Genomic DNA, 11,943 nt, shown 5'->3' with positions numbered 1-11,943 from the left:
TGAATCATTAAGGCAAGAAAATAAATTGATTCAAATTTTTTAGTCAGAAAATTAAACATAACAGATAACTTTAAATAAATAATCGAAAAAATTATAATGTGATCTGCACATAGCAACATTTCTTTCAAACATAATTCCTTGGTAGTCAATGCTAGGTTTAATGATGAAAACATGCCATCCTCTAAATACAAAGATAAAAGCATTCTCTTGAATTGAATTGTGTTGTAGACTTAAATTATATGTTTAAATTTATCTGTTCAACTGGTTAGATCTTTTTTCTTCTTTTTAACTAATGACAAACTTTCATTATGCTTGTTCACTGACAGATCAGCTCTTAGAAAAAAATTATGTACCTATAAATAAAATAAAGTGTAACTTATATTTTCGATTTAAGTCTTTATTTCACTTGCCTAAAAATAAAAAATAGTGATTAAGTATCATTAAAGTTCTGTGTATGTCTTTACATGGATGCATTTCAAAAGATACAAGTGACTACGAAGTGGTTTTGTTTGTTTGTTTGTTTGTTTCCCAGTTACCTTTCTTTGGTTGGAAACAGGAAAAAGTATGAAAGTATAGTAGAAATTGTATTATTCAGACACTATATTGCTTCTCCTTTCATTTGAATTTGATTCTTTCTTTTAAAGAACCTCTACACATATCATATTTGTCCATGTGATTTTGAGTGATGCTCACCCCATCTTCTAGATTCTTAGGTGGGCTCATAATCTAGACTTTCTCAAAGCCTTGCTTGACCCTTGCAAATTACTAGAATGCAAATTACTTTATTTTCTCTAATGAGATCTTTCTAGGACTTTTTAAAAAATATTAACTGGAGAGATATATTCTATCTAAAATTTAGATCATGACAGAACAGTAGAGCTATAGGCATATTTCTTAATGACTACTTGTATAGAGATGCTTAGAAAATGAAGTCAACATAGAGAAGGTTATTACTAAGGAAACGAATAACCTGTATCACACTACCATAGTTTGAGGCCCTAAGTCTATTCATATTTGGAACTTTTCATGGATATGAGCCAATAAATATCTTTCTTCCTTTCTTCCATCTTTCCTTTCTTCATTCTTTCCTCTCTTTTCTTTCTCTTTTAAAATTTAATCTACTTTAAGATAAAGCATCTGTCAATATCAGAGTTCTTATTAATAAAGAAAGTGACTTTTTAAAAAATTAAGTAAAAGGGATATACTGGCAGGTTACTGCTTTGCTAACACAGCTCAAGGCACCTTAACGGCATGAGACTATGGCGTTTCTGGGATCTCACTTTAGGGCACAGGCCTCAGGTGATCCAGCTTCAAAAGCCTTAACTCTTAATGTATTCATTCAGAATACAAATTATCAAAACATGATTTTAATAATTTAGCTTGTGACACATAGATCTTATTGACTGATGTGACGATCGCCCAGTTTGGGGTTTAGTTATCTCTATTATATGGATTAAGGTAGGGTAGTGCCAAAGTAAAGAGCTTATCCAAAGAAATTGAAATAGGATGTGCTATAGCTACAGGAAACAGATACTCAGTCAAATCTATAATCACATGTACCAAATTGTCATAATAAACAGAAGAAAAGTGAATATGCTTTCAAAATGAAGTATTCATGTATTTAACATATAACCAGAGATTAATAGCTGTTTTGGGGGGGAAAAAAAAAATGTCTTTACCTGTGGAAAGATTTAAAGACAGATAATCCATTCAAATTATTCTAATTAGGGCTCTTTTAAAAAAGAAGATTGGATAAGGGAATATGAAAAACAAATTTGGTAAACTTGGTGTTATAATTTCAGATCCAGAAACTAAGTCCTTAAGAGGATGAATAGCAGTATATGATTTTAACTTCCAGCAGCATTACAGATTAGAGACACTAAATAAACCTCTCACTGAAAACAATTAAAATACATAGAATAAAATATTTAAATACTTAACGAAAGAGGTAAAAAATTTCTGAAAACTATAAGACGCTGAAATAGAAAACAATAGAACATACGATAATTAGAAAGTATCTCATGTTCATGAACTGGAAGAATTAATATTGTTAACATGTCCAGACTACCCAAAGCCACCTCTATAGGTGGCTTTCAATAAATTCAGTAAATTCCTATCAACATTCATATGGCTTTATGTACAAAAATTGAGCAAATAATCTTAAAATTTGTATAGAACCATAAAAGATACTAAATAGCAAAAGCAATGTTGAGAAAGACCAAAGCTTGGAGGCAGCACAGTTCTTGATTACAAACTATATTACAAAGATATATCAACTAAAACAGTATAATACTGGCATAAAACCAGACACATGGGCCAATGGAACAGAACTGAGTATCCAGAAACCAACTCATGCATCTATCATCAATTAATATTTAAATAAAAGCCAAGATTGCTGAATGGGGAAAGTAATTACTTCTATAAATGAATTTGGATAAACTGGGTGTTCACATGTAATAGAGTGAAATTGGAAGCCCTATCTTACTCAATTCACACAAATTAACTCAAAATGAATTGAATTAATTCTAAGACCTGAAACCATAACTCTCTCAGAAGAAAACATGGGAAAAGTTTTGATATCTGTCTTGGCAATGATTTTTAAATATGACACCAAAAGCACATGCAACAAAAGCAAAAATAATCTACAAGCTAGACTACATCAAACTCAAAAAGCTTCTGCACAGTGAAAGAAACAATCGACAAAATGATAAAACAATCTGTGGAATGGGAGAAAATATTCTTAAACCATATGTCTAATAAAGGGTTAATGTTCTAAATATATAAGGACCTCATACAACTTAATAACAAAACAAAAAGTAAAAAATAAAAAAATAATAATTTGATTAAAAAATGAGCAGGGGACTGAAATAGATGTTTCTCTAGAGATGATATACAAATGACAAATAAGTACATGAAAAGATATTCAACATCACTAATCGTCAAAGAAATGTAAATCACAGCCATGATGTGATATCAGCTTATGACTATTATAAAGCCTGTCATCAAAAAGATAAGAGATAACAAATGCTGGTGAGGACGTGCGATGTCGCTGGGAATATAAATTGGTGCAGACACTATGGGAAGCAATATAGAGATTTCTCAAAATTTACCTTATGACCCAGAAATTTCACTTCTGGGTATTTATCTGAAGGAAAGAAAATCATTAACATGAGCTATCTGCACACCCATATTCTTTGCTGCATCAGTCACAATAACAAAGACATGGAAATAACCAAGTGTTTGCCAACACATGAATGGATAAAGAAAATGTAGTATGTATATATACAATGGAATATTATTCAGAAATACAAAAAGAAGGAAATCTTGCCATTTGTGACAACTTAGATGGACCTTGAGGGCATTATGTTAAGTGAAATAAGTCAGATAAAGACGAATACTGTATTATCTTACTTATATGTGGAATCTGGCAATTGAGCTCATAGTACCAGAGAGTAGAATGGTAGTTGGCAGAGCTTGAAGGACTGAGAAAATGAGATGTTGCTCAAAGGGTATAAACTTTCTGTAATAAGATGAATAATTTCTTGGAATCGAAAGTACAGCTTGGTGACTACAGTTAACAATACTCTATTAAATACTCGAAAGTTACTATAAGAGCAGAGCTTTAATGTTCTCGCTATAACAACAACAAAATGATAATTATGTGAGATGTAGAATGTGTTAAGTAATCTTATTGTCGTAAATGTTTTGCAATATATACGTGTCAAATCTTCATATTGTACACCTTAAACTTTCACAATCTAACATCTCAATAACCTTGGGAAAAAAGAGAAATAAAGTGTTTCTTGGAAGCTGGACTGTGAAAAACAAATACTCTGTAGTGTAGAGAAATGCATGTTCAACTTAGACATCAAAGAATTCTCACAAATTAAATTCAAAAGAATGAGTTGAGAGAAAAAAAGGAAAAGAAGAAAGGAAAAGAGAGAGGGAAGAAAAAAGGATGAAGAAAGGGATAGGTACACAGAGAGAGAAAAAGGAGGAAGAGGTGGAGAAGAAGAAGTAGAGGGAAGAGAGGGAGAGAAGGAGGGAGGGAGGAAAAAGAAGCAATACAGAAATAGTGAAATGAGTCAGCAGATTCAACAGATCACCAGATTTGGATATAAAATAACTATGAAGAAATAAAATAGGGATTGAAAATGTGGGTAAGAAAATTCAAGTAGATTTGTAAAAGTACAAAAGCAAACCTCAGGAAATGTTTTAAATGTGAAATTAAAACGTGCTTTAAAATTAGAGGAGAAAAAATAGATATAAAGTATTCATAATATATACAAAGATATAAAGAAATGAGGAATAAGATGCTAAGAAACATAGGATGCCTAGTATAGATATGTGATAGATGATTAGATAGATGATAGATAGATAGATAGATGATATTGATCCAGATATAATAAAAGAATGTGACAAAGTATATTTGGAATATAATGGATGAGAATTCACTGATGAATGCCAATAAGTAATTTACAGGCAATTCATACATACGCATATGCTAGAGAATTGAAAAACACTAAAAAAAAAGTCATAAATGCCAGAAAAAGAAAAAAAGAATATTTCCTATAAATAAATGACAGCGTAACAATTGACATGTCATTAGTAAATTGGAAGCCAGATGATATCGACAACATAAAGAATATTAGGAACTGTCTTCTGAAATTTACTGGCTCCCCTGTAATAGCAAATGACTCAGTTGAAAATGATGTGCTAAATTTCTCTCTCAGTAAATTTTCCTCTGTTGCTGTTATATTATTCATCACCTTAAAAATCAGTTTCTCTGCTATTTAATAATTACAAAACTCTTTTTTCTTGTTGGGGAGCAATAGTCATACATTATTAAAGAAGATCATCCAAGCTCATTGACTTTATGTGATATATGTGATATTAGTACTAACAACAATATGTCAAAAATGTTGGTCACATTGTGTGTGTCAAACATGTCTTAGAGTGTGAACTTTCTGCTCAGAATATGCTGATTGACTCTAAAATGTTGAAAACACTTTTATTCAAGTTTTAATTTTCCTAAATCTGTGTCTTAGGGAGTAATTGTTAAAGGTTGCATTGACAGCTTTGTCCATAAATGGAGAAATAAAAAACGTTTTGTCAAAAAAATATTTTTAAGAAGAATAATCTGTTGAGTGGAATTCTAGCTGGTGTGAAATGCAGTACTTTTTAGTATGTATATTTTGAGCTAAAAGTATGCATTATGAAATAATGTGTAAAACTACAATGATGGATTATAATTCCCTTGAAAAAGTCCTTCTAAAATGGGCATTGTCATTTGTGTTCTTGATATGAAGAAGGCAGTTTCATAAAACCTCTCATAAATCAAAGCTTTCTCCCAGAGTACACAGATACACTAATATGTTTTTCTCCTAAATTATATTATCTGGAACAAGTTCATGTGGTCTTTGGTATTTTTATAACAAGACAAACAAAAACCTTTATGGTTCTAAAGTCGTTGCATCTCTTTACTTTTATAATGAAACAGGGTTCACACTCTATAAAATTCTAAGAACTTCAGAAATTTCTTAAGTAGAATAATAGTATTGTTAACTTCCTATCAATAATTTAAACATCAAGTTCTTGTTTCCTGGCATTATCAAACTATCTATTGAATACCAAAAATGTTTCCTTAGAACCATTTAACTATTTTTCATAATTTTAGTCGATTGTTATTAACATTTTGCTAAATGTTATATATTGTGAACTTAAATGTACAACATTTTTTGTTTTAATATACTTTTGTTACACAGTATTTTGGAATTGGAGAAGTGACAGAAATTATATACCAAAGCTTATTAAAATCAGATTTTGATATAGATTACATTAAGCTTATTGGATAATTTTTCTTTTAATTTCTTAAGTAATCTATATACTCTATTAAGTAATTTTATTTCTAATGAAATAAAGTATGTAGAACCACTTCTGTCACTACTGTTAGATGAGTATTTATTTGTAAAGGAGAAGTCAACCAAAAACAAGTAGGAATGAGTTAAAATGTAGACAAGAATAAGTATTTAAAAACATAGAAAAATAATAGAAGAAGAAGAAAGAAAATAGAGACTACAGAGAATGGAGAAAGGCATGTAAAACAAGGGAATTATTGGTTTGGAATAATTAGAGTTAGGAAGCGGATGAGGATAAAAAAGTGTGTATGAGGAAGTAGGTTTAGTAGGGGAGGAAGCAATGGGACAAAGTTGACCAAAAGGAACCAGACCCATAAATTCAGCTTAAACACAAAGATATGACAGAAACTGTATGCAGAGAAAGTCAAGTTACCTATAGGAGAGAAACACAAGCTTGTAATACTTGTATGGGGAGTTGCAGAATTAGAAGCTCCACAATTCAACATTCATAAGCACATTAGGAGGACTCTGATTTTAGAAAAGCAATTTGTTACTTATTTGTTTAAAATTGTCCCTAGGTTAGAGCAGCAATTAACTATTATACTAACAAGCTGATTTCAGAGATCTACATTTGACTACATCAAATGCCAGGATTACCTAAACTTCCAAAATAAAGTCCCACATTTCTTTTATATTAGTGTCTATGTGTTAATGTAGACACTCTACTTAGAGTATTAAATGACAGGCATAAAACTGAGCTGCATTTCTACTCAGTGAAATTACTGTTCCTATTGTTATGGCGCGAACGATTCTGAGACCCACAGAGCCAATTGAGATTAATTCTGAGCCTTTATTAGCCTGCTGGCTACTGACTCTCTACCACACAGGGTTAGAGGAGATCAGCCATGAGCTTCCAGAGGAAGCAGCTTATAAAGCTTAAGACCATATCCTGGTGGTCTTCTGAACAAGCAAGCAGATTACAGAAGCGGAAGTTGGCTGTTAACATATCTTTGCCCAGAACCACACCTTTAATTAACAAGTAAGTGGATTACAGAAGCAGACATTGGCCACACCGTTAACACTATTATAAATATTTTCATTATAGAGATATAATCTATACTGCAGCTACATATCTAACATTATTAGCAAAACTACCATTCTCATTTTCTCTGATTCCTGGAAGGACTAGAACTAGAATGCACTGTAATCTTTTACATTGAATGTCTCTAATATCTCCAAAGGGCATTTATTATTGCCTCTTTTATTAGTCAATCAATCATTCATTCATTCTTTCATCTATCTTTCTAACACTTTTTAAGTATAAGCTGTGTGCCAAGCATTGTGATACATCCTGGTGGATCAGAAATGAACAGAATTGAGAATTCTTGTAATTAATTTACTTATGATTTGGAAAGCTGAGTTAAGAAGTATACCCAATAGAAAGAGTTTACTGGGAGTAAAAACTATAACTTAACTAGTTTGCATTAAAGTTTATTTTCCTTAATTTCCTTATTTTAAGGAAGTAATTTTAAATTTTTTTATAAATATAAACTGAGGGTTCATGGACATGAGATGTAAGAAGATCACAGATTTTTTACTGAAAAGTGAAGAGACATGTCAGGATGTAACAGATCAAAAAAAAAGAAAAAAAAATAGTAATATGTGGGAAGGGGAAAGAAGGCAGAACAACGTGGTTGAAGTTTGGTGATTGAATAGACATATGGGGCTAAAGACCTTTCTTAAGAGCTAGGAATTTGGGTGTGATTTGAAAACTATATAGACAGCTCTATAGAGTGCTGTCATGTAATATCTCCTATAGTTATACTTGAATCTCCAGCTGCTGATATTCTATATGTGTATGTGAACTTACTCTGAAAATAGTACTTGAACAAATTGTTCTAAGAATTTGTAACAAGCACCATGTAGAAAAAACATTAGCCAAATATAATGGTGTATAAATAAATAATTTTTAAGGGCCATGATAACTATTTGCAAATTGAAGTTATATAGGTGCAGATGCTAAAAGTAGCCATTTTTAAACTGGCTGATGTATCAGTGGCAGAACACTAGAGTGAAGAGCTAAGAATCACTGATGTGTCCCTTAGAGTCACTTTGAATTCAGCATTAATTCAGCATTAACTCGTAGCTACAATTGCCAGAATTATTTTCTGCTTCAATTTGCATGAGGTTAATTACATATCTATGAGATTTTATGTTTATGCTAAAAAATGACCCCTTACTCAAGGTAGTTCGAGGAATCTCTTTCTTGCACTCATATATAGTTAATTAAATTATTCAAGGAATCATATAATTTAGTCATTTTAACCTATGTTTAAATCTCAGGCTCAGCATTACTTAGGTCTCTCATTTAATTAAAAAATTATTGTGGTGCTCGTAGTGTATTTGATAAATCCATGTCCTTTTTATTGAGAAGTGTTGCTGGAGGTCTCAAAACTTGAGGCACAATTTGGGAAACTTCATCATGTTTGTAATATGCATAAAGATATAAAATAAATGTGATAAAGATTCTAACCAGAAAAAAATGCTTTTTTTTGAAGTAAATTTTACTGAGTAAACCTAGAAAAAAATCACATTCTTTCTCAGAAGTTTTAAGGTGGGAAATAGAAAGACTGAGTCAGTTTATTAAGGGGGTTTGTGCTAAAAGAAAACATCAAGTTAGCCATATAATAAATTCAGGAAAGTGGAAAAGATGTTTGTAATTGACCATAGCAAAGTGGTATCAGGAAGAATTAAAGAAAGAACTTCATAGAAGATATCATTTTATTTGTATGAGATAGTAAGGATGATACTTTGGACATGGTCACAGTAACTAAGAATACAAATTTTATTTATAACCCAAGGACTTGAGCACGTTTGTATTAACATGTTCTCGTGAGATGGCTGTAGAAGTACTGCTCATTGAAGAGAGTCAAATTTCAGTTAAGTATAAGCATTGGAAGAAGCTTAATTACCATGAAATGAGAGTTTAAAATAGTATAGTAGTAGTCTGGGAGAGATGTTACAAGCAGATTTCTTAAAAACAAATATCTCAATGGGCTACATGATGAGCCCAAATATTTCACATACTTGGCTAAGTAAGAGGTCTGTGTAAATTCTTTAGATTATAAACATGTGAAATTGTTTGGTTTCCATAAGGAGGGAATTATTCTGACTATTTAAGGTACTTTGCCTCACCCCTTATTATTTTTCATTGTGATTTAATTCACATACCACTTTTAAAGTATGAATTACAGCGGTGTTAAGTATATTCACGGAGTTGTACATCCATCACCAACATCTAATTGCTGACTATTTTCATGACCCCCCCACAAAAATCTCATACATATTAGCAAGTTACTCCCCATTCTTCCTTTTCTCCAGCCCAGGCAACCACTAATTGTCTGTATAGATTTGTCTATTCTAGATGTTTTACATAAGTGGAATCATTTAATATATGTCCTTTTGTGTCTGGCTTATTCCACTTAGTACAAGATTCATCCATATTGTATTATGTATCAGTACATCATTTTTTTCTATGGCTGAATGCATATTTTTATTAAATTTATTAGGGTGACATTGTTTAATAAAATTACATACGTTTAGAGTGTACAGTTTAATAGTATGTCATATGTATATTGCATTGTGTGTTTACCACCCAGTCAAATCTCCTTTTGCCATATATTTGATCCTCTCTACTCTTATTTACCCCTTTTCCTCCCCACTTTCCCTCTGGTAACTAATAAACTGTTGTCTTTGTCTATGAGTTTTTATTTGTCTTATTTGTTCATTGCTTTCAGTTTTATATCCCACATATGAATATATTTTATCATATGGTATATTGTTTCCTAAGACTGTCATAACCAAGTAAACAACAGAAATATATTGTCTCATAGTTCCGGAGGCCGAAAGTCTGAAATCAAGGTATCAGTAATGCCGTGCTTCCTCTGAGGACCTGGGTAGAATCTTTCCTTGCTCCTTCCTAGCTTCTGATGGTATCCATAGATCCTTGATTTCTCTTGGTTTATAGTTGCCATTCCAACCTCTGTCTCTGTCATCGTATGGCCTTTTTCCTGTGTATCTCTGTTTTTATACAGTGTTTTTCCTTCTTATAAAGCCATCAGTCATATTGCATTAGGATCTGGTAACGGCCTAATTTTACTTGATAAAATCTGCAAAGACCGTATTTAAAGTAAGGTCATATTCACGGATAACTTGGGTTAGGATACCACCATATCTTTATGGGAACATAATTCAACCTATAGCATATAGTTATCCATTTTGTTAATCCATTCATTAGTTGATGGACGCTTCGGTTGTTTAAACATTTTGGCCATTATGAATAATGCTGCTATAAATATTCACAAGCAATTTTTTTCATGGATGTGTTGATATTGTATATACATAACACATCTACCTTGAGGTTGAATTGCTGTGTCATATGGTAACCATGTTATGTTTTTGAGTAACTTCCAAACTGTTTTCAGAAGTGGCTATAAAAATTTTAGATTTCTAACAGTAAAATATGAGAGTTGCAATTTCTCTATATCTTTACCTTCACTAGTTTTTGTCTGTCTTTTTGATTATAGATATCAAGTGGGTGTGAAATGATATCTAGTTGTAGTTTTAATTTGCACTTCTCTAGTCATATGATGTTAAGCATCTTTTCACATGGTTTTTGGCCACTCTTTGGAGAAATATCTATTCAAAACTTTTCCTCATTTTAAAAATGGCTAATTTGCCTTTTCTTGCCTCTTATTTTACATTATATTTTTCAAGGATTCAGTTTCATAATTCATAGATCATAGATATATTTCACATACGCAATTCTGAATTAGAGATCCCCTACTAAAATAATTCCTTTGATGTGGACTTCCTTTCAATTCTAATTTCATTAGTCTCATTTCCAGGAGTGCCAATTATCAGTTTGTTTGTCAGGTGAGTAGACTATCACCTGCTTTCTTTCTTTTTAGAGGAAACTCTCTGTTGCCCAGCCCCAAAAGTTAGGAAATAACTGGATCTCAGGGTAGCTCATTTAGCTCCTTCCTCCTCAGTGAATAACAGTCATTGGTCCATGTTTCTTGGATGACTGCTTTAACCTTTCAATCTTAAAATTGTGTGTGTGTGTGTGCGCGCACAAACACACACACACACGCATGTACTTGAGCACGCACATGGGGAGGGGGAGTTCTTTTCTTTCTTTTTCCACCTAACACAATTATGAGTTCCCTACCTAAGTATGTTTGCTCTGCCTGTTAACTATTTCCTGAAATGAGATGAACATGATATAGACTAGTGTTTTCCAAAGGATGTTCTTTAGAGCAGCTGAATCACTATCACATAGGAACTTATTAGAAATGAAAATTCTTCATCCTCTATCCAGACCTACTGAATCAGAAACTCCACAGTTAAGCCCAGTTATATGTGTTTTACAAAATCTTCATATGTTCTAATGCATGCTCTATTTTGAGAACCAATAGTTTAGACTGTGAAGCAAATACTGGTAGTCTCACCGTTTAAATCATCATTATAATCAGTCCCAAGTTCTAATTTTAAATGATTCCTTTGGTTGTTAGTAATTTTGAGGATAAAAGGCCTTCAGTCATTTTTGCTTTTGAAAATATTACTTCTCTACTTTAAATAAAACAATTCTTGTATGTTGAAAATAAATCTGTATTTTTACTATTTATAGATATCAAGCTTTCAATTTAGTCTTTTACAACTTTTTTTGAGAATATCTTAATCTTAAGACTCAGAAAGAACAACTTTATTTCAGTGCATTGCAGCTAAAGCTACTCCTCAGTCTTTGCTTCTTTCAAACGAGGAATATAATGAAAATACCAATACTAAGTCTACTTCAATATTTGGATGTCTAGTTAATATGCCTGTACCTGTATCAATATCCATGAATTGCCATGATTATTCAGTGGTTTCTAGGAGAGTGGGAAATGTTTTTTCTATCTGCACATTACTTTCAATGTGAAATCTGTGTTTTAAGGCATCTCCTCAACTCCCCACCTTTCAATGCTTAAAACAATTCAAGCTTATATTATTTGTCTATTGACAAAAACTAGCTTTTTTTGTTTTC

This window comes from Pteropus alecto, unplaced genomic scaffold, assembly GCF_000325575.1.
Source record: "Pteropus alecto unplaced genomic scaffold, ASM32557v1 scaffold104, whole genome shotgun sequence".
Taxonomy (NCBI): Eukaryota; Metazoa; Chordata; class Mammalia; order Chiroptera; family Pteropodidae; genus Pteropus; species Pteropus alecto.
This window is presented reverse-complemented; position numbering follows the sequence as displayed.